Raw genomic sequence first — 19,134 nt, forward strand, 5'->3', positions numbered from 1 at the left:
GGCGGCGGATAGTTTCAGAAGTAGAGGGTCCAGATTGTCATTAACTCAGAACACTTTGAACAAAAATAACAAAGAGACAAACAAACAGTTCTGTAAGGTAACCAAACTAAACAGAAAACATAGAAATAAAGAAACTAGACTGCCCACCCTAGTCACACCCTGGCCTAACCAAAATAGAGAATAAAAACCTCTCTATGGCCAGGGCGTGACACACTCTAAAAAAGGCTGGGTCAATAATGACACACTCCTCTGCTCCAGTGCCCAGTCTGGGCACGGCGTTCAGCCCGGCTTCATGGCCGGATCCGCGGTCTGAGCGGGTGCTACGCCCCGCACTAGAGCCCCCACCAGAGCCCCCACCGATGCTAGTTGCCCACCCTAACCCTCCCCATCTAGGTTCAGGTTTTGCGGTCGGAGTCCGCACACTTTGGGGGGGGGGGGGTACTGTCACGCCCTGACCATATGGTCTATGGTGTAATAGGTCAGAGCGTGACATGGGGGGGGGGTTCTAGTTAATATAGTTCTATGTTGGCGTGTGAGTGTGGTTCCCAATTGGAGGCAGCTGAATATCGTTGCTTCTAATTGGGGATCATACTTAGTGTGTCCCTTTTCCCACCTGCATTTTGGGATATTGTTTTGTTTAGTGCCTATGTGCGCTACGAATGGCACGTTCGTTTTTGAAGTTTCACTGTAATAAATATGTGGAACTCTACTCACGCTGCGCCTTAGTCCACTTATTTATATAACGATGGTGACAACTTCCCAACTCTGGTTTACACTATTACATATTAAATAGTATTCAATATTCCACATGTATACTTACGCTACATTATGACTTTTGGGCCTCATTAATGCTTGGGAGGGCAGTCTTCTTTCCAAATCGTTACACTGTGTAAAGAGTGTGCTGAGAGTCGGGAAGCAAGTTCAGGGAGTGAGTGTTCTAATAAACAGAACATAATACAAAACAAGAAACACTAACAGCACACAGACATGAAACAGAAACAATGACGCCTGGGGAAGGAACCAAAGGGAGTGACAAATATAGGGCAGGTAATCAAGGAGGTGATGGAGTCCAGGTGAGTCTGATGACACGCAGGTGCGCGTAATGATGGAGACAGGTTTGCGCCGTAATGAGTAGCCTGGTGACCTAGAGGCCGGAGAGGGAGCACAACGTGACAGTACCCCCCCCCCGACACGCGGCTCCGGCCGCAGGACGCTGACCAAAATTACAAACCTGATGGGGAAACCTGTCAGTTTGGCTGAGACGCGGGAACATCGTGACCTAGAACACCGGAGAGACAGCATACGTGACGGTACCCCCTCCCCGGCGCGTTTGGCTCCAGCCGCAGGACGCCAACCAAAGGGACAATCCCGGGGATCCAGAGCGGATCGGTCGCCTCCGCTGAGGCGCAGAAACCCGACAAACCAGCTGAGGCGTGAGAGCCTCATGAGTCGGCTGAGACCTCTCCGGTTGCCTCAGTTGAGGCATGGGAGCCTATTGAGCCTGCTGAGGCCTGGCAGCCTGTCGAGCCAGCAGCGGCATGGGAGTCTATCGAACCCGCTGAGTTATGGAAACCCGTCGAGCCAGGTGAGGCAGGGGAACCCGACAAACCGTCTGAGGCCTCCCAGGTAGCTCCAGGTTCGAACACCCGGACCCGACATCACCTCCAACACAAAAAATAACAAATAAAAACACCCCCTGATGCTTCCCTTTGGTGAGGCATCATTCTGTACAGAGTGCGCTGAGAGTCGGGAAGCAAGTTCAGGGAGTGAGTGTTTTAATAAAAATAAACATAATACAAAACAAGAAACACTAACAGCACACAGACATGAAACAGAAACAATGACACCTGGGGAAGGAACAAAATGGAGTGACATATATAGTGCAGGTAACAAGGAGGTGATGGAGTCCAGGTGAGTCTGATGACGCTCATGTGCGCGTAACGATGGTGACAGGTGTGGACCATAACGAACAGCCTGGTGACCTAGAGGCCGGAGAGGGAGCACACGTGACACACTGGTGATGGGGAAAATACTCTGAGTACTATGTCATCTTTAGTATCTTGAAAGTAGGGGACAAAGACATAATGTTAACACAGATTAAGTGGAGAGTCAAAATGGATACCCAAAAGTTGGATGAACAATTGAGACACTCCTTTCATTTCAATATAATGTTCAAGTAACTGTCTGCATCCAGACTGAGGCCAGCTAGCTAGCTAACTCAGAAACAATTAGGCAAAAAAAATCATACAGTAACTGAACCAAGATAAAAGCATGAGTTATAAGCTTGACCACTAGCTCCAACCATGTGAAATTTACTCAGACAGGAAATAGACTAAGCTAGTTTAGTAAAAAAAAAAAAAAGAAAAGACAAACCGGGTGAGAAAGCTAGTTTGAGCTAGCTAGCTAAGCCAAGTTATCTAGCTAGCTACCTAATGTGAAACAATGCACGACACAGTAACATTAGCTAGGTTTTTCCCCCCCGCTTTTGGTCAACCACGTCGCCTTGCCCATTTGTCCATCTAAAAGTCATTCCACTCAACAACGGCTGCACTGTATGGTAGACTTTCTAAACAGCTGAAACAATCCTCATTCACAAGCTTGCCGGATTACTTTGATATTCTGGATTTGGTGGGAGAATTATCTCAATAACTCAACATAAATAACCCAACCATGCTGTTTTTAAAGAAAAAGTGACACAATGCCTGCAACACAGCAGTTGGGTCATCCAAACAACCCAGCATTTTTTTTATTGTAGATTTAGAGTTATTTGGCAACTAGTGGTGAGTGATATGAACATATATGGGCTGCATGAAGAAAACATAGGCTATTGATGATTTGAGAAAGTGACTAACAAAATCAATGGGGGCCCCCTGGAGGTCAGGGCCCCTAAACTAATTTACCAGTCTAAAAATTGCTAGCTAACATGGCTAATTGAGTGACTATCAGTAACCAGGTTTTCATTATGTGAGTAAAGTACATGGCAGATAAAAAATGTCACAACAGTCCTGATGGGAATAACACATTTGTCGCTAAACTTTCCAAATGTCGGCAAAACAAAATACACGAGACAAAGTGGGATATTTGTATGTCTGTAAAAGTAATTACGTGAGAAATGGGGGTGGAAACACTTTTACGAGCAGATATTGATATAATAACCACTATATCAAAGTATGCCATTTACTAGGCTACAGATGAAATAAGTTATGATGAACTTCACAGGGTGGTGAAAGTGCAATGTGATGAGCTTGAGCTCCTTTCCAATAAATATCAAGGGTCTTATTCTGGTGACATGCTGGTGACAATGCTTGGCTGCCATTTGACAAATAAAAATAATATCAAAAATCAGACGATGGGCAGTTTGTGCGGGCAACCATGTTTTTTTTTGTTGCGTCAACCAAAGTTAAGAAGAAGTTAAGAAGAAGATGAGTTTTGTCTCTTTTCAGTATACAGTTGAAGGGGGTGTGTCATCTACGATCATTGACTTCCCTTCATTCACTTCCGGAAGTTTACTCAAAAGATGAGTGAACCATTCCTTCACCTCATGATAACATCTTTGGTCTCACAGACATTTACGTGACACCCAGAATACATTGTATAATGTCAACAAACATGGCGCCACACATAGCTGGCAAATAGCTTAGCATTAGCTCATCATATTCAGTAAAACCTTCAAAAAAGTATTTTACGCGCATCATAGGTGTCCATTACAAGCTATGCAATAATCGGAATGCATTATTTAGCACCAGTCCTTAAAAACTTAAATAAAACTGTAAATACATTATGCTCCAAACATGCATACTGTATGCTGCAGTAGAAACAACAACACAATATACAGTAAATAAGGCACTTACTTTGATAGGAATGCACACATGTCCAAAGTTATTACTTGTAGGGAAAACAACAATGAAGGCAACGCCAGCCAGAAAATGTGCCATGGGGAAAAAGTTTGTGCAAGACTGTCAAATGTCTACATGATCTGCAGAAACACTGGGGAAGTGCTTGGCCTCTCCTCGAGGAGAAAAGTTTGTCCGCTCAGTAAAGCCTCAAACATAAATTGTCCTCAACAGTGAAATGGGCTAATTCTATATGAATTAATAAAGTGGAACTGAAAATGACTATTGAAATTGACAAGTTGAAACATAGCCTATAGATAATTAGCAGGCAGTATGGGTTAACTGTCCTGTTGCATAACAGTCACATTTTGAAACAATGAGTGCATTCTGACATCACATGCATAAAACAACTCACCCTGGGGAGACCGTTAGAGATATTTGGAACTCACAACATGAGGGTGCGTTCAAAAATTCAATCTGGAGTGCTAGAGTGCGCTCAGAGTGCCCTCTGGGTGTTTGTAAATTCAGAGCGTTGTTAGATTGGATTGTCCGTTCATAAATTCAGAGCGCACACTAACAGGCAGTATCACTGGACGCTCTGGCCAAGGAGTAGGGTTGATCCGAGCGTTCTGACCTCACAACTGCAGTCAAGCACCCAAGCTATCTGGCTAACGTTGGCTAGCTTGCTAGCTACTTCCAGGCACAAATGAGAAAAAAAACCTTTCATGTTATCCAGAGCGTTGGTGACTGTAACTGCTGCTGGAAACAATTTAATAATTCTACTACTTTTCATTCTACAACTAAACAATTTTTTTTGTTATTTTGAATAATAAACAGTTCTAAAATAAAAATAAATATTGTTGGATGTTGACCGTGTGTCTGCTCTAATGTTAAGTTTCTATCTCTATTTTTCTTAAAAATGTCATATGCAGGTGTATTTCATACTTCATGTAAAAAATGTAAAGTTACCTTGGTGGATGGATGTTGCTCCACTGGCAGTGCTGAGTTGCTCTGACTTCAGATTCTGTTTACACCCTTACATCTTACACCCTTGAACATTTATTTGAATTGGTGCAGCTAGATGGAAATGAAACCTATCTTCCTGGGAGATAATGGGTGTAGCTAGATGGAAATGAAACCTATCTTCCTGGGTGGTATTCAATAGAGACCAAACAAAACCAAATGGGCCAAACCCGGGAGGGTCCTACCAGAATTTGTTCAATAGGAATCACCTGTTTTCATTTTCATTTGCAAACTGTTTTGCTACGGTGTGCACTATATTTTGTAACATGAAAGTGAAAGTTGAAAGTGAAAGTATTTTGTGCCATTATGGAAAACACTAAAAGTTCCTTTTTACTGAAAGAGCAATGCATGCATCCAATACACCTTCATGAAAACACATTCACATTCATGAATATTCTTTTCAATTATCACATTTGTAGGTACAGGCAGTTACAAAGTACATTTTAGATACAAATACAGGGCTACACATTAAATTTGCCTGATACAGGATATGTACTGTATAGAAGTTACGTTCATTGTAAAGGAGTGGCAATTGTAATTTACTACAATATCATTTAAAGTGAAAATGTCATGGAAGCAACTTATATTTTCAACCAACTTAGGCTTTTTGAAAGACAGGCACATTGAAAATGGAAGTGCGCTTGTAACAAACAGATACTTGGCAGATAGGGTAGAGTCAACAAGGACTACGACTGGGTACAAGGCCATGGAATTAGATCATGCTAGACAGAATTACAAAAACATATACTTTATTACACAGTTATTACAAATTCCAATGAAACAAGTGGTATAGCATGCAAGAATATGGTTGCAAATCTTGGCTTCTTGCACCAGCTCAATAGATACTAGAACAGTAGCTTACTTAAAGAAGTTAAATTGAGGATGAAATACGCACCAAAATATGTGAGATATCATACCACTCCAATATTATACACCAAAATATGTGAGATATCATACCACTCCAATATTATATACCAGAATATGTGAGATATCATACCACTCCAATATTATATACCAGAATATGTGAGATATCATACCACTCCAATATTATATACCAGAATATGTGAGATATCCTACCACTCCAATATTATATACCAGAATATGTGAGATATCATACCACTCCAATATTATACACCAGAATATGTGAGATATCATACCACTCCAATATTATATACCAGAATATGTGAGATATCATACCACTCCAATATTATATACCAGAATATGTGAGATATCATACCACTCCAATATTATATACCAGAATATGTGAGATATCATACCACTCCAATATTATATACCAGAATATGTGAGATATCATACCACTCCAATATTATATACCAGAATATGTGAGATATCATACTTTTTTATTTTATTTTTATTTCACCTTTATTTAACCAGGTAGGCTAGTTGAGAACAAGTTCTCATTTGCAACTGCGACCTGGCCAAGATAAAGCATAGCAGTGTGAGCAGACAACAAAGAGTTACACATGGAGTAAACAATTAACAAGTCAATAACACAGTAGAAACCAAAGGGGGAGTCTATATACAATGTGTGCAAAAGGCATGAGGAGGTAGGCAAATAATTACAATTTTGCAGATTAACACTGGAGTGATGAATGATCAGATGGTCATGTACAGGTAGAGATATTGGTGTGCAAAAGAGCAGAAAAGTAAATAAATAAAAACAGTATGGGGATGAGGTAGGTGAGAAAGGGTGGGCTATTTACCAATAGACTATGTACAGCTGCAGCGATCGGTTAGCCGCTCAGATAGCTGATGTTTGAAGTTGGTGAGGGAGATAAAAGTCTCCAACTTCAGCGATTTTTGCAATTTGTTCCAGTCACAGGCAGCAGAGTACTGGAACGAAAGGCGGCCAAATGAGGTGTTGGCTTTAGGGATGATCAGTGAGATACACCTGCTGGAGCGCGTGCTACGGATGGGTGTTGCCATCGTGACCAGTGAGCTGAGATAAGGCGGAGCTTTACCTAGCATGGACTTGTAGATGACCTGGAGCCAGTGGGTCTGGCGACGAATATGTAGCGAGGGCCAGCCGACTAGAGCATACAAGTCGCAGTGGTGGGTGGTATAAGGTGCTTTAGTGACGAAACGGATGGCACTGTGATAGACTGCATCCAGTTTGCTGAGTAGAGTGTTGGAAGCCATTTTGTAGATGACATCGCCGAAGTCGAGGATCGGTAGGATAGTCAGTTTTACTAGGGTAAGCTTGGCGGCGTGAGTGAAGGAGGCTTTGTTGCGGAATAGAAAGCCGACTCTTGATTTGATTTTCGATTGGAGATGTTTGATATGAGTCTGGAAGGAGAGTTTGCAGTCTAGCCAGACACCTAGGTACTTATAGACGTCCACATATTCTAGGTCGGAACCATCCAGGGTGGTGATGCTAGTCGGGCATGCGGGTGCAGGCAGCGACCGGTTGAAAAGCATGCATTTGGTTTTACTAGCGTTTAAGAGCAGTTGGAGGCCACGGAAGGAGTGTTGTATGGCATTGAAGCTTGTTTGGAGGTTAGATAGCACAGTGTCCAAAGACGGGCCGAAGGTATATAGAATGGTGTCGTCTGCGTAGAGGTGGATCAGGGAATCGCCCGCAGCAAGAGCAACATCATTGATATACACAGAGAAAAGAGTCGGCCCGAGAATTGAACCCTGTGGCACCCCCATAGAGACTGCCAGAGGACCAGACAGCATGCCCTCCGATTTGACGCACTGAACTCTGTCTGCAAAGTAATTGGTGAACCAGGCAAGGCAGTCATCCGAAAAACCGAGGCTCCTGAGTCTGCCGATAAGAATATGGTGATTGACAGAGTCGAAAGCCTTGGCAAGGTCGATGAAGATGGCTGCACAGTACTGTCTTTTATCGATGGCGGTTATGATATCGTTGAGTACCTTGAGTGTGGCTGAGGTGCACCCATGACCGGCTCGGAAACCAGATTGCACAGCGGAGAAGTTGCGGTGGGATTCGAGATGGTCAGTGACCTGTTTGTTGACTTGGCTTTCGAAGACCTTAGATAGGCAGGGCAGGATGGATATAGGTCTGTAACAGTTTGGGTCCAGGGTGTCTCCCCCTTTGAAGAGGGGGATGACTGCGGCAGCTTTCCAATCCTTGGGGATCTCAGACGATATGAAAGAGAGGTTGAACAGGCTGGTAATAGGGGTTGCGACAATGGTGGCAGATAGTTTCAGAAATAGAGGGTCCAGATTGTCAAGCCCAGCTGATTTGTACGGGTCCAGGTTTTGCAGCTCTTTCAGAACATCTGCTATCTGGATTTGGTTAAAGGAGAACCTGGAGAGGCTTGGGCGAGGAGCTGCGGGGGGGGCGGAGCTGTTGGCCGAGGTTGAAGTAGCCAGGCGGAAGGCATGGCCAGCCGTTGAGAAATGCTTATTGAAGTTTTCGATAATCATGGATTTATCAGTGGTGACCGTGTTACCTAGCCTCAGTGCAGTGGGCAGCTGGGAGGAGGTGCTCTTGTTCTCCATGGACTACACGGTGTCCCAGAACTTTTTGGAGTTGGAGCTACAGGATGCAAACTTCTGCCTGAAGAAGCTGGCCTTAGCTTTCCTGACTGACTGCGTGTATTGGTTCCGGACTTCCCTGAACAGTTGCATATCACGGGGACTATTCGATGCTATTGCAGTCCGCCACAGGATGTTTTTGTGCTGGTCGAGGGCAGTCAGGTCTGGGGTGAACCAAGGGCTGTATCTGTTCTTAGTTCTGCATTTTTTGAACGGAGCATGCTTATCTAAAATGGTGAGGAAGTTACTTTTAAAGAATGACCAGGCATCCTCAACTGACGGGATGAGGTCGATGTCCTTCCAGGATACCCGGGCCAGGTCGATTAGAAAGGCCTGCTCACAGAAGTGTTTTAGGGAGCGTTTGACAGTGATGAGGGGTGGTCGTTTGACTGCGGCTCCGTAGCGGATACAGGCAATGAGGCAGTGATCGCTGAGATCCTGGTTGAAGACAGCGGAGGTGTATTTGGAGGGCCAGTTGGTCAGGATGACGTCTATGAGGGTGCCCTTGTTTACAGAGTTAGGGTTGTACCTGGTGGGTTCCTTGATGATTTGTGTGAGATTGAGGGCATCTAGCTTAGATTGTAGGACTGGCGAGGTGTTAAGCATATCCCAGTTTAGGTCACCTAACAGAACAAACTCTGAAGCTAGATGGGGGGGCGATCAATTCACAAATGGTGTCCAGGGCACAGCTGGGAGCTGAGGGGGGTCGGTAGCAGGCGGCAACCGTGAGAGACTTATTTCTGGAGAGAGTAATTTTCAAAATTAGTAGTTCGAACTGTTTGGGTATGGACCTGGAAAGTATGACATTACTTTGCAGGCTATCTCTGCAGTAAACTGCAACTCCGCCCCCTTTGGCAGTTCTATCTTGACGGAAGATGTTATAGTTGTGTATGGAAATCTCTGAATTTTTGGTGGCCTTCCTGAGCCAGGATTCAGACACAGCAAGGACATCAGGGTTAGCAGAGTGTGCTAAAGCAGTGAGTAAAACAAACTTAGGGAGGAGGCTTCTGATGTTGACATGCATGAAACCAAGGCTTTTTCGATCACAGAAGTCAACAAATGAGGGTGCCTGGGGACATGCAGGGCCTGGGTTTACCTCCACATCACCCGCGGAACAGAGAAGGAGTAGTATGAGGGTGCGGCTAAAGGCTATCAAAACTGGTCGCCTAGAGCGTTGGGGACAGAGAATAAGAGGAGCAGGTTTCTGGGCATGGTAGAATATATTCAGGGCATAATGCGCAGACAGGGGTATGGTGGGGTGCGGGTACAGCGGAGGTAAGCCCAGGCACTGGGTGATGATGAGGGAGGTTGTATCTCTGGACATGCTGGTAGTAATGGGTGAGGGCACCGCATGTGTGGGAGGTGGGACAAAGGAGTTATCAGGGGCGTGAAGAGTGGAACTAGGGGCTCCATTGTGAACTAAAACAATGATAACTAACCTGAACAACAGTATACAAGGCATATTGACATTTGAGAGAGACATACAGCGAGGCATACAGTAATCACAGGTGTTGAATTGGGAAAGCTAGCTAAAACAGTAGGTGAGACAACAGCTAATCAGCTAGCACAACAACAGCAGGTAAAATGGCGTAGACTAGGCAACGGCAATACCACTCCAATATTATATACCAGAATATGTGAGATATCATACCACTCCAATATTATATACCAGAATATGTGAGATATCATACCACTCCAATATTATATACCAGAATATGTGAGATATCATACCACTCCAATATTATATACCAGAATATGTGAGATATCATACCACTCCAATATTATATACCAGAATATGTGAGATATCATACCACTCCAATATTATACACCAAAACATGTTTGAGATATCACTGCACTCAGATTGTTTGTTTATACACAGCACAACAAACAACGAGGAGTCACAAAAAGCTGGGTTAATTACAATAAGAAACCTATTAAGGCTCCAAGCAATACACAACTTCAGCCTTCCCCTTTAACACAAATTAAAAAACAAACAGTTCAATCAAAGGGTTGCACTTTACCTCGCTGGGCGCCACACCTAGAAACAAGCAATACTTGACTTTAATAGCTTACCGATGGTCATCAACAATACACACCAAAAAAAAATATTATGGAAATGGCATGGTTGGAGTCTAGCAGCTACCTCTCCCTGATCTGGCGTGAGCCCAGACGAACTCTAACAGTAACAGGCAATGGCATGGTTGGAGTCTAGCAGCTACCTCTCCCTGATCTGGCTTGAGCCCAGACGAACTCTAACAGTAACAGGCAATGGCATGGTTGGAGTCTAGCAGCTACCTCTCCCTGATCTGGCTTGAGCCCAGACAAACTCTAACAGTAACAGGCAATGGCATGGTTGGAGTCTAGCAGCTACCTCTCCCTGATCTGGCGTGAGCCCAGACGAACTCTAACAGTAACAGGCAATGGCATGGTTGGAGTCTAGCAGCTACCTCTCCCTGATCTGGCTTGAGCCCAGACGAACTCTAACAGTAACAGGCAATGGCATGGTTGGAGTCTAGCAGCTACCTCTCCCTGATCTGGCTTGAGCCCAGACGAACTCTAACAGTAACAGGCAATGGCATGGTTGGAGTCTAGCAGCTACCTCTCCCTGATCTGGCTTGAGCCCAGACGAACTCTAACAGTAACAGGCAATGGCATGGTTGGAGTCTAGCAGCTACCTCTTCCTGATCTGGCTTGAGCCCAGACAAACTCTAACAGTAACAGGCAATGGCATGGTTGGAGTCTAGCAGCTACCTCTCCCTGATCTGGCTTGAGCCCAGACGAACTCTAACAGTAACCCGGTTACAAGTTTTATGCCATATTTACACCCAAGGAAAAGTTGTAACAAGCCAAATGCCACAGAGAGAGTTGTGTTGGTGAACAAGTGGAGGAGCTGACAAGAAGGTTGAAGGACAGGGGTGCACTTCCAGAGTGAGGATAGTAAATCTGGTACAAAAAGGGGAGGTCAATTCAACTTTTGTATTTTCTGTTTTCTGTTTTTGAAAAATGCAATATATTTGTAGGTAATGGTATTTTGTAGTTTGTAGATAATTTGTTTGGGGAGTATTTTGTAACATGATACATTTTTATGTATCTTTGCCCATATCTGGCACTTTTTAAAACGGTTGTTACGAACTCAGAAAATGTTGATGTGTTAAATATACTTTTTGAAGGTGTTCATTCATGTCTCAAACAACATGGCTGCTTTGAACATACATACTGTATGCTTAGGCAATGTTAAGTCTTGGTCCCTGGTGGAAGAACGTCCTGTGTTTCACAGCTTGTCCTATAAATCTTGTTCACCTTACCTCACATCATACTGATCTGTGTCACTTACTCTATTTAAGTCAGTTGATAGTTGTTCATATTGGCCTAAAGTTTTTCAGACCATGAAACAAATATAAAGGAAGTCTGACATTACATGTTTCTTTTTCTTCCTGTCTTTGTCCCTCTGTCAGGTATATTGGCTGCAATGGACTCCGGCCTACTTTCACATGACCCAGCAATAGAAACTTGGTCTGAATCTCTATCCCACCACAGTGCTTGGAGAGGGGGCTAGATTTCACCCAGAGGCCCCTGGCGTGGAGATAAGCTGTTGACTACACTGGTACAATACCAGGGAACCACTTATACTGTCACCACCAAACCACCATTTACAGTTATAGCTCAAGGTAAACATACACACGCACAGAAAAACACACCCACACACACATGCACACACACACACACATATGCACAAAAACATACCCGCACAAACGTACACACACACAAACACAAGAAAGTAAATATGCATGAGGACACAAAGAAAACACACCCACTCCCCCGATAAAAACGCACCTAAGCATGCTGCACAAACATGGCTAATTATATGCTGAATACCTAAGCTATCTATGTCTACTTGTCACTGTCTAGCTTGTTATGGCACCAGTATTTACAACAGGTAAACCATACAAAAAGTTTAAGCCCAGCTTTACATGTGTTTCTGAGGGTGGCACAGCCTTGATACTCTCTCTGTGTGGCTAGTCTGTCTTTCTGCCTGCCTAGCCTTCCTATCTGTCCCTCATACACCTTGCAGGGGGTTAATGCCAGTCCCCCGCTCCTCTTGGTTAACTCATCATTTCAATAGCTATTCATTGAGTTTCATTACAACATTAGGCTGCTTAGAAAGCCATAAAAGACAATGGCCTCTCTCCTAGCCCCAGCTCAGATGGCTATTTTAATTGGTATTGACGCGTCAGGTTTTAAGGGGAGATTTTTCACCACGCTTAAAAGCCCATGTTCTACTGATTACCTAATTAAAACCCTGAGCGAGAGCTATCGATCGCAGCCAGAGAGAGAAAGACGGCGCGTGAGAGAGAGGAATGGAGAGTGAGGGAGAGAGAAAGAGGCGGGGTGAGTAAGAGGCATCTGTCCCTCAGCTTGAGTTGGCCTACACACACACACACACACACACACACACACACACACACACACACACACACACACACACACACACACACACACACACACACACACACACACACACACACACTCCGCCAGGCCTAAAAGTGTGAGCAAGCCCTCTCTCTCTCTCTCTCTCTCTCTCTCTCTATCTCTCCCTCTCTCTCGTCACCAGGCCAGATCCATACATCCCTCCAACTCAAACACGTTATCCCTCTCCCATGTTTGACAGAATTCTGGCTTTGCTTGAGATTAGCGGCCGTGAGGCCAAGGAACCGAGGCACTCGTCAGGGAGAACCGTTGTGACCTCCACTTCGATCTCCTCCTCTACCTCTGCCAGTAATGGCTAGGTGTATATATAGGATTAGTCCCAAATGGCACCCTATTCCCTATGTAGTGTACTACTTTTGATCAGGACCTGTGCAAGAGTAGTGCACTATATGGGAAACAGGATGCCATTTGGGATGAAGGGAAGGTGTATATATAGGCAAGACCCATTAGGGCCAGAGATGCCGGATCGCCTGATGGATGTTGATTATAGCCTTGGAGCTGGCTGGAGGCAGGCAGGTAGCTATGGAGAGGTGTCAGATGTTGACGTTTACAGCACCAAGGTTCTTTCCTTTTCAGATCACCACCACTTTTCTGTAATGACACATTATGATATCATTGGGCCACACTGTCAGTCAGCATTTGGTGTAAAAGTCTAAAGGTATACGGACATATGATATATAGCGACACAAGGCGAGACCCAGATGCAGACATGAGAGGCAGATGGTTTGGCAGGCAGGCTCGAGGTCAGGGGCAGGCAGAATGGTCAGGCAGGCGGGCTCAGAGTCCAAGACAGGCAAGGGTCAGAACCAGGAGGACGAGAAAAAACAGAGACTGGGTCAAACGGGAGCTAGGAGAAAAACGCTGGTTGACTTGGCAAACAAGACGAACTGGCACAGACGGACAGAAAACACTGGTATAAATACACAGGGAATCATGGGGAAGATGGGCGACACCTGGAGGGGGGTGGAGACAAGCACAAGGACAGGTGAGACAGATCAGGGTGTGACAATATACAGTGCATTCATATACAGTGCATTCGTTACAGCCTTATTCTAAAATGGATCAAATGTTTTTTTTTCTAGTCAATCTACACACAATACCCCATAAAGACAAAGCAAAAACAAGTTTTTAGAAATGTTTGCAAATGTAATTAAAAATACATATATATTGAAATACCTTATTTACATAAGTATTCAGATCCTTTACAATACTTGAAATTGAGCTCAGGTGCATCCTGTCAAGGTGTATGAATACTTTCCAAATGTACTGCATACTGTATACAGTGCCTTGCAAAAGTATTCAGACCCCTTGGATTTCTTCACATTTTATTGTGTTACAAAGTTGGATTAAAATGTATTTAATTGTATTTTTTTTGTCAGCAATCTCCTTAGAATACTCTGGAATGTAAAGTGGAAGATAAATTCTAACATCTTAAAGATGAATAAACCTTTGATAACTAAAATATTGCTGTTGCATTCAGCCCCTTTGTTTAGGCAAGCCTAAATGAATTCAGGAGTCGGATTTGGCTTAACAAATCACATAATAAGTTACATGGACTCACTCTGTGTGAAGTAATAGGGGCTGACATGATTTCTGAGTGACTATCCCTTCCTCTGTCCCCCATACATTCATCATCTGTAAGGTCCCTCAGTCAAGAGTTGAATTTCAAGCACAGATTAAACTACAAAGACCTTTTCAAATGCCTCATAAGGAAGGGCTGTGATTGGTAGATGGGTAGCAATAACAAATCAGACATTGATTATCTCTTTAAGCATGGTAACAATTATGCTGTGGATTGTGTATTAAATCACCCGATTTTAAAACAGTTCAATGGCTGTGATGGGAGAAAACTGAGGATGAATCAACAACATTCTAGTGACTCTACAATAATGACCTAAATGACAGAGTGAAAAGAAGAATATAAATATACAGAATACAAAATATTCAAAAACTTTCATCTTGGGCACTAATACTGTGTTAAAAAAAGAAGACAAAGGAATACACTTTTTGGCCTAAATGCAAAACTTTATGTTTGGGGCAAATCCAACACAACACATCACTGAGTAATTACATCCTGATTTTCTAGTGCGGTGGTAGCTGCATCATAGTATGGGTATATTTGACATCGGCAAATACTGGGGAGTTTTTCAGGATAAAAAGAAACGGGATGACGCTAAACTCAGGCAAAATCATAGAGGATAACTTGCTTCAGTCTGCTTTACCCCAGGTACTGGGAGAGGAATTCTCCTTTCAGCAAGACAATAACCTACAACACAAGGCCAAATCTAACAGGGAGTTGCTAACCAAGAAGACCGTGAATGTTCCTGAGTGGCCAATTTACAGTCTTGACTTAAATCTGCATGAAAATCTATTGCAAAGACTTGAAAATAGCCATGATCCCCAACATCTTGACAGAGCTTGAAGACATTAAATCCATTTCTATCCCACTTTGTAACACTATAAATTGTGAAGAAATCCAAGGGGTATGAATACTTTTGCAAGCCACTGTATATTTTTTATTTTAGAAATCTTTTTTTTTTCTGGAAAAATGATCTCAACTGACATTGAAATGACTGAAACCCAATCAAAACTGTGTAAAAATTCTAATGGACCTTGTATAGTTCATAGTCTCTTCACTCTAACCAGCTTGTTAACAGTCATCGAAACAAATGCTAGACAGTCAGGGAGCATCGTAAATTCCAAAAGCAATGGATATGGGAATCTTTGTTGCTAATATTTTTTTGCTAATTTTTGCAAAATATAACGCATTTTCAGGGCGGACCTCCAAGGTGTACACCATGCTGTTAGCCTTTGTGAAACACCTGTCTTGTGTTACACCCTTTGCGTAATTGGGAATGTTTGGTAACAGTTTGGTAACATGTTTAGTAACTATATACATTAGGTCAGCAATTCGACACTGTAAGTCAGAGAGTAACTATAGAGAGAGAAAAGATATACATCTGACACAATCTGTTTTTTTTAAGAGAGCATCTGTTCCTTGAACTCAACACAACAGGCCTTGATAAGTGATACCATGTTGTCATTCAAATACAGTAGTAGAATATGCTGCTTGCTCCAGTGTGTAATGGCAAGGGCTAGGATGAGGTAACTGGACAGTGCATATTCCAATGATTACATAAAAGTACACACCCAGACACACACTAACTGAGTTCCATAACCACAGTCTTTCGTAATGAGATTCATCTAACCTTTGATGGTGTGTGTGTGTGTGTGTGTGTGTGTGTGTGTGTGTGTGTGTGTGTGTGTGTGTGTGTGTGTGTGTGTGTGTGTGTGTGTGTGTGTGTGTGTGTGTGTGTGTGTGTGTGTGTGTGTGTGTGTGTGTGTGTGTGTGCGTGTTCTTGTGAGGCTTTTTTCCCCCCACACCGGAAAAAGCAGAGGAGGCACTTTACACTCTTGACCAACAATTAAACAATAAAGACTGAGCTGCCATGATGAATCTGAAGCATGCAGGAGGAACGGGATATCACGGGGAACAGTATCCTACAGATCACTGGTTCAGTGAATCAGATTTTGTATTCAGTAGCTCTCTATGGGGATCTCAAGGGATTGGGGATTAGTAGGAAAATGAAATGAATGCATTTCTCATCACAGCCAGCCAGCTCCCTGCCTGTAGCAGGAGGCACATTGTCTGCCTACCAAATGGCACCCTATACCCTATATAATGCATTATTTTTTTATCTCCTGGTCGGAAATAGTGCTCTAAATAGGGAATAGGGTGCCATTTTGTTCTCACCTACATCCTCACGGCAACGAGGCATTGGATATAGGAAGGTCTGGTAGAATTGACAGCCTGACTAAAATAGGTTGAGTACCCTTTCAGCAGGTGTAGCGGAGGAAGCTGTACCACAGTGTGGTGGGGAACAGAAAGTATCAGGTCAAAGTGAAACTGCTGCAGTTGGTGCTGCTCTACCTGAAGTGGACGGGGTATTCGCGATAACACTGACGATGTATACCCCTGATAACTGAAATGTTCATGCATAAATGCAAAGGGTTTATACTGTCATTTGCTGTTGTTATCCTTCATTATTCAGTGATTGTGTAACATGGGGGTACAGCATTGATCTTTAGACCATTTTCTTTACGACCCTGTCCTTGACAGACCAGTGTCTTTCTGGCAATTTTGCGGTGACATTTGATCTGACAGTAGAGGAAGCAACATGCTTTGGCCTCTCCTCCTCTGATGCAGTCCAGAGAAGACATCATGAAAATACATCTGGGGACTTTAAAGGATTTTAACTAGCCGTTAATTACTTAACTGCTAGTTAAAGAGAGACTAGAGGGAGAGAGGGAGTGAGAGAGAGTGGAAGAGCGAGACAAAGGGGGGGGGGGGGGGGGGGGGGGGGTATGGAGAGTCAGAACATGGCAGCACACATTACCCAGCAAGATCAAATCCGTAGTCTCGGGGGTCTGTTTCAGTACCGCTCTAGAGGAGGAAGTATGTGGGCGGTGCTAAATATCCCCAAATTGCAGCTAAAATGTAACCTAAGCCCCTGTCTAATAATGTGCCACGTCTCTAAATGACCTCCATTACCCAACAAGCTCTGGCAGCTCCATTATAAGTCATGGAGATGCGTCCCAAATGGCACCCTATTCCCTACGTAGTGCACTACCTTCCCCATAGGGCTCTGGCCAAAAGTAGTGCACTATGTAAGGAATAGTGTGCAATTTACCTGAGAAATACAGAAGACTGGCTCAATCCGTGATTGACAGAATTGAGAAAATAAGATAAAGCCAGGGGATGCATTTGAAGCAAGGCGTGGGCACGGTGCTATTTTTGTGTGGGGGGGGGGGGGGTCTCTTCATACAGTGCCTTGCGAAAGTATTCGGCCCCCTTGAACTTTGCGACCTTATGCCACATTTCAGGCTTCAAACAAAGATATAAAACTGTATTTTTTTGTGAAGAATCAACAACAAGTGGGACACAATCATGAAGTGGAACGACATTTATTGGATAACTTTTTTAACAAATCAAAAACTGAAAAATTGGGCGTGCAAAATTATTCAGCCCCCTTAAGTTAATACTTTGTAGCGCCACCTTTTGCTGCAATTACAGCTGTATGTCGCTTGGGGTATGTCTCTATCAGTTTTGCACATCGAGAGACTGACATTTTTTCCCATTCCTCCTTGCAAAACAGCTTCGAGCTCAGTGAGGTTGGATGGAGAGCATTTGTGAACAGCAGTTTTCAGTTCTTTACACAGATTCTCGATTGGATTCAGGTCTGGACTTTGACTTGGCCATTCTAACACCTAGATATGTTTATTTTTGAACCATTCCATTGTAGATTTTGCTTTATGTTTTGGATCATTGTCTTGTTGGAAGACAAATCTCCGTCCCAGTCTCAGGTCTTTTGCAGACTCCATCAGGTTCTTCCAGAATGGTCCTGTATTTGGCTCCATCCATCTTCCCATCAATTTTAACCATCTTCCCTGTCCCTGCTGAAGAAAAGCAGGCCCAAACCATGATGCTGCCACCACCATGTTTGACAGTGGGGATAGGGTGTTCAGGGTGATGAGCTGTGTTGCTTTTACGCCAAACATAACGTTTTGCATTGTTGCCAAAAAGTTCAATTTTGGTTTCATCTGACCAGAGCACCTTCTTCCACATGTTTGGTGTGTCTCCCAGGTGTTTTGTGGCAAACTTTAAACAACACTTTTTATGGATATCTTTAAGAAATGGCTTTCTTCTTGCCACTCTTCCATAAAGGCCAGATTTGTGCAATATACGACTGATTGTTGTCCTATGGACAGAGTCTCCCACCTCATCTGTAGATCTCTGCAGTTCATCCGGAGTGATCATGGGCCTCTTGGCTGCATCTCTGATCAGTCTTCTCCTTGTATGAGCTGAAAGTTTAGAGGGACGGCCAGGTCTTGGTAGATTTGCAGTGGTCTGATACTCCTTCCATTTCAATATTATCGCTTGCACAGTGCTCCTTGGGATGTTTAAAGCTTGGGAAATCTTTTTGTATCCAAATCTGGCTTTAAACTTCTTCACAACAGTATCTCGGACCTGCCTGGTGTGTTCCTTGTTCTTCATGATGCTCTCTGCGCTTTTAACGGACCTCTGAGACTATCACAGTGCAGGTGCATTTATACGGAGACTTGATTACACACAGGTGGATTGTATTTATCATCATTAGTCATTTAGGTCAACATTGGATCATTCAGAGATCCTCACTGAACTTCTGGAGAGAGTTTGCTGCACTGAACGTAAAGGGGCTGAATAATTTTGCACGCCCAATTTTTC

At 43.6% G+C, this 19,134-nt stretch overlaps 1 protein-coding gene across 7 annotated transcripts in view; it reads right to left on the reverse strand.

The window, feature by feature from the left end:
- Positions 1 to 5,062, reverse strand: part of LOC109889507 (uncharacterized) — a 39,317-nt gene extending 34,255 nt beyond the window's left edge. For 2 of the 7 annotated variants that reach the window (XM_020480977.2, XM_020481002.2), the window contains exon 1: positions 4,803 to 5,055. The gene's annotated coding sequence lies outside the window, so the exon portion shown is untranslated. Of the gene's footprint in view, positions 1 to 820; positions 1,011 to 4,248; positions 4,429 to 4,802 lie in introns of those variants that run through there. The other 5 variants (XM_020480993.2, XM_031829483.1, XM_031829506.1 and 2 more) reach the window with 5 other exon arrangements.
- Between the last annotated feature and the right edge of the window lie 14,072 nt (positions 5,063 to 19,134).

Source organism: Oncorhynchus kisutch, linkage group LG1 (genome assembly GCF_002021735.2).
Source record: "Oncorhynchus kisutch isolate 150728-3 linkage group LG1, Okis_V2, whole genome shotgun sequence".
NCBI lineage: Eukaryota > Metazoa > Chordata > Actinopteri > Salmoniformes > Salmonidae > Oncorhynchus > Oncorhynchus kisutch.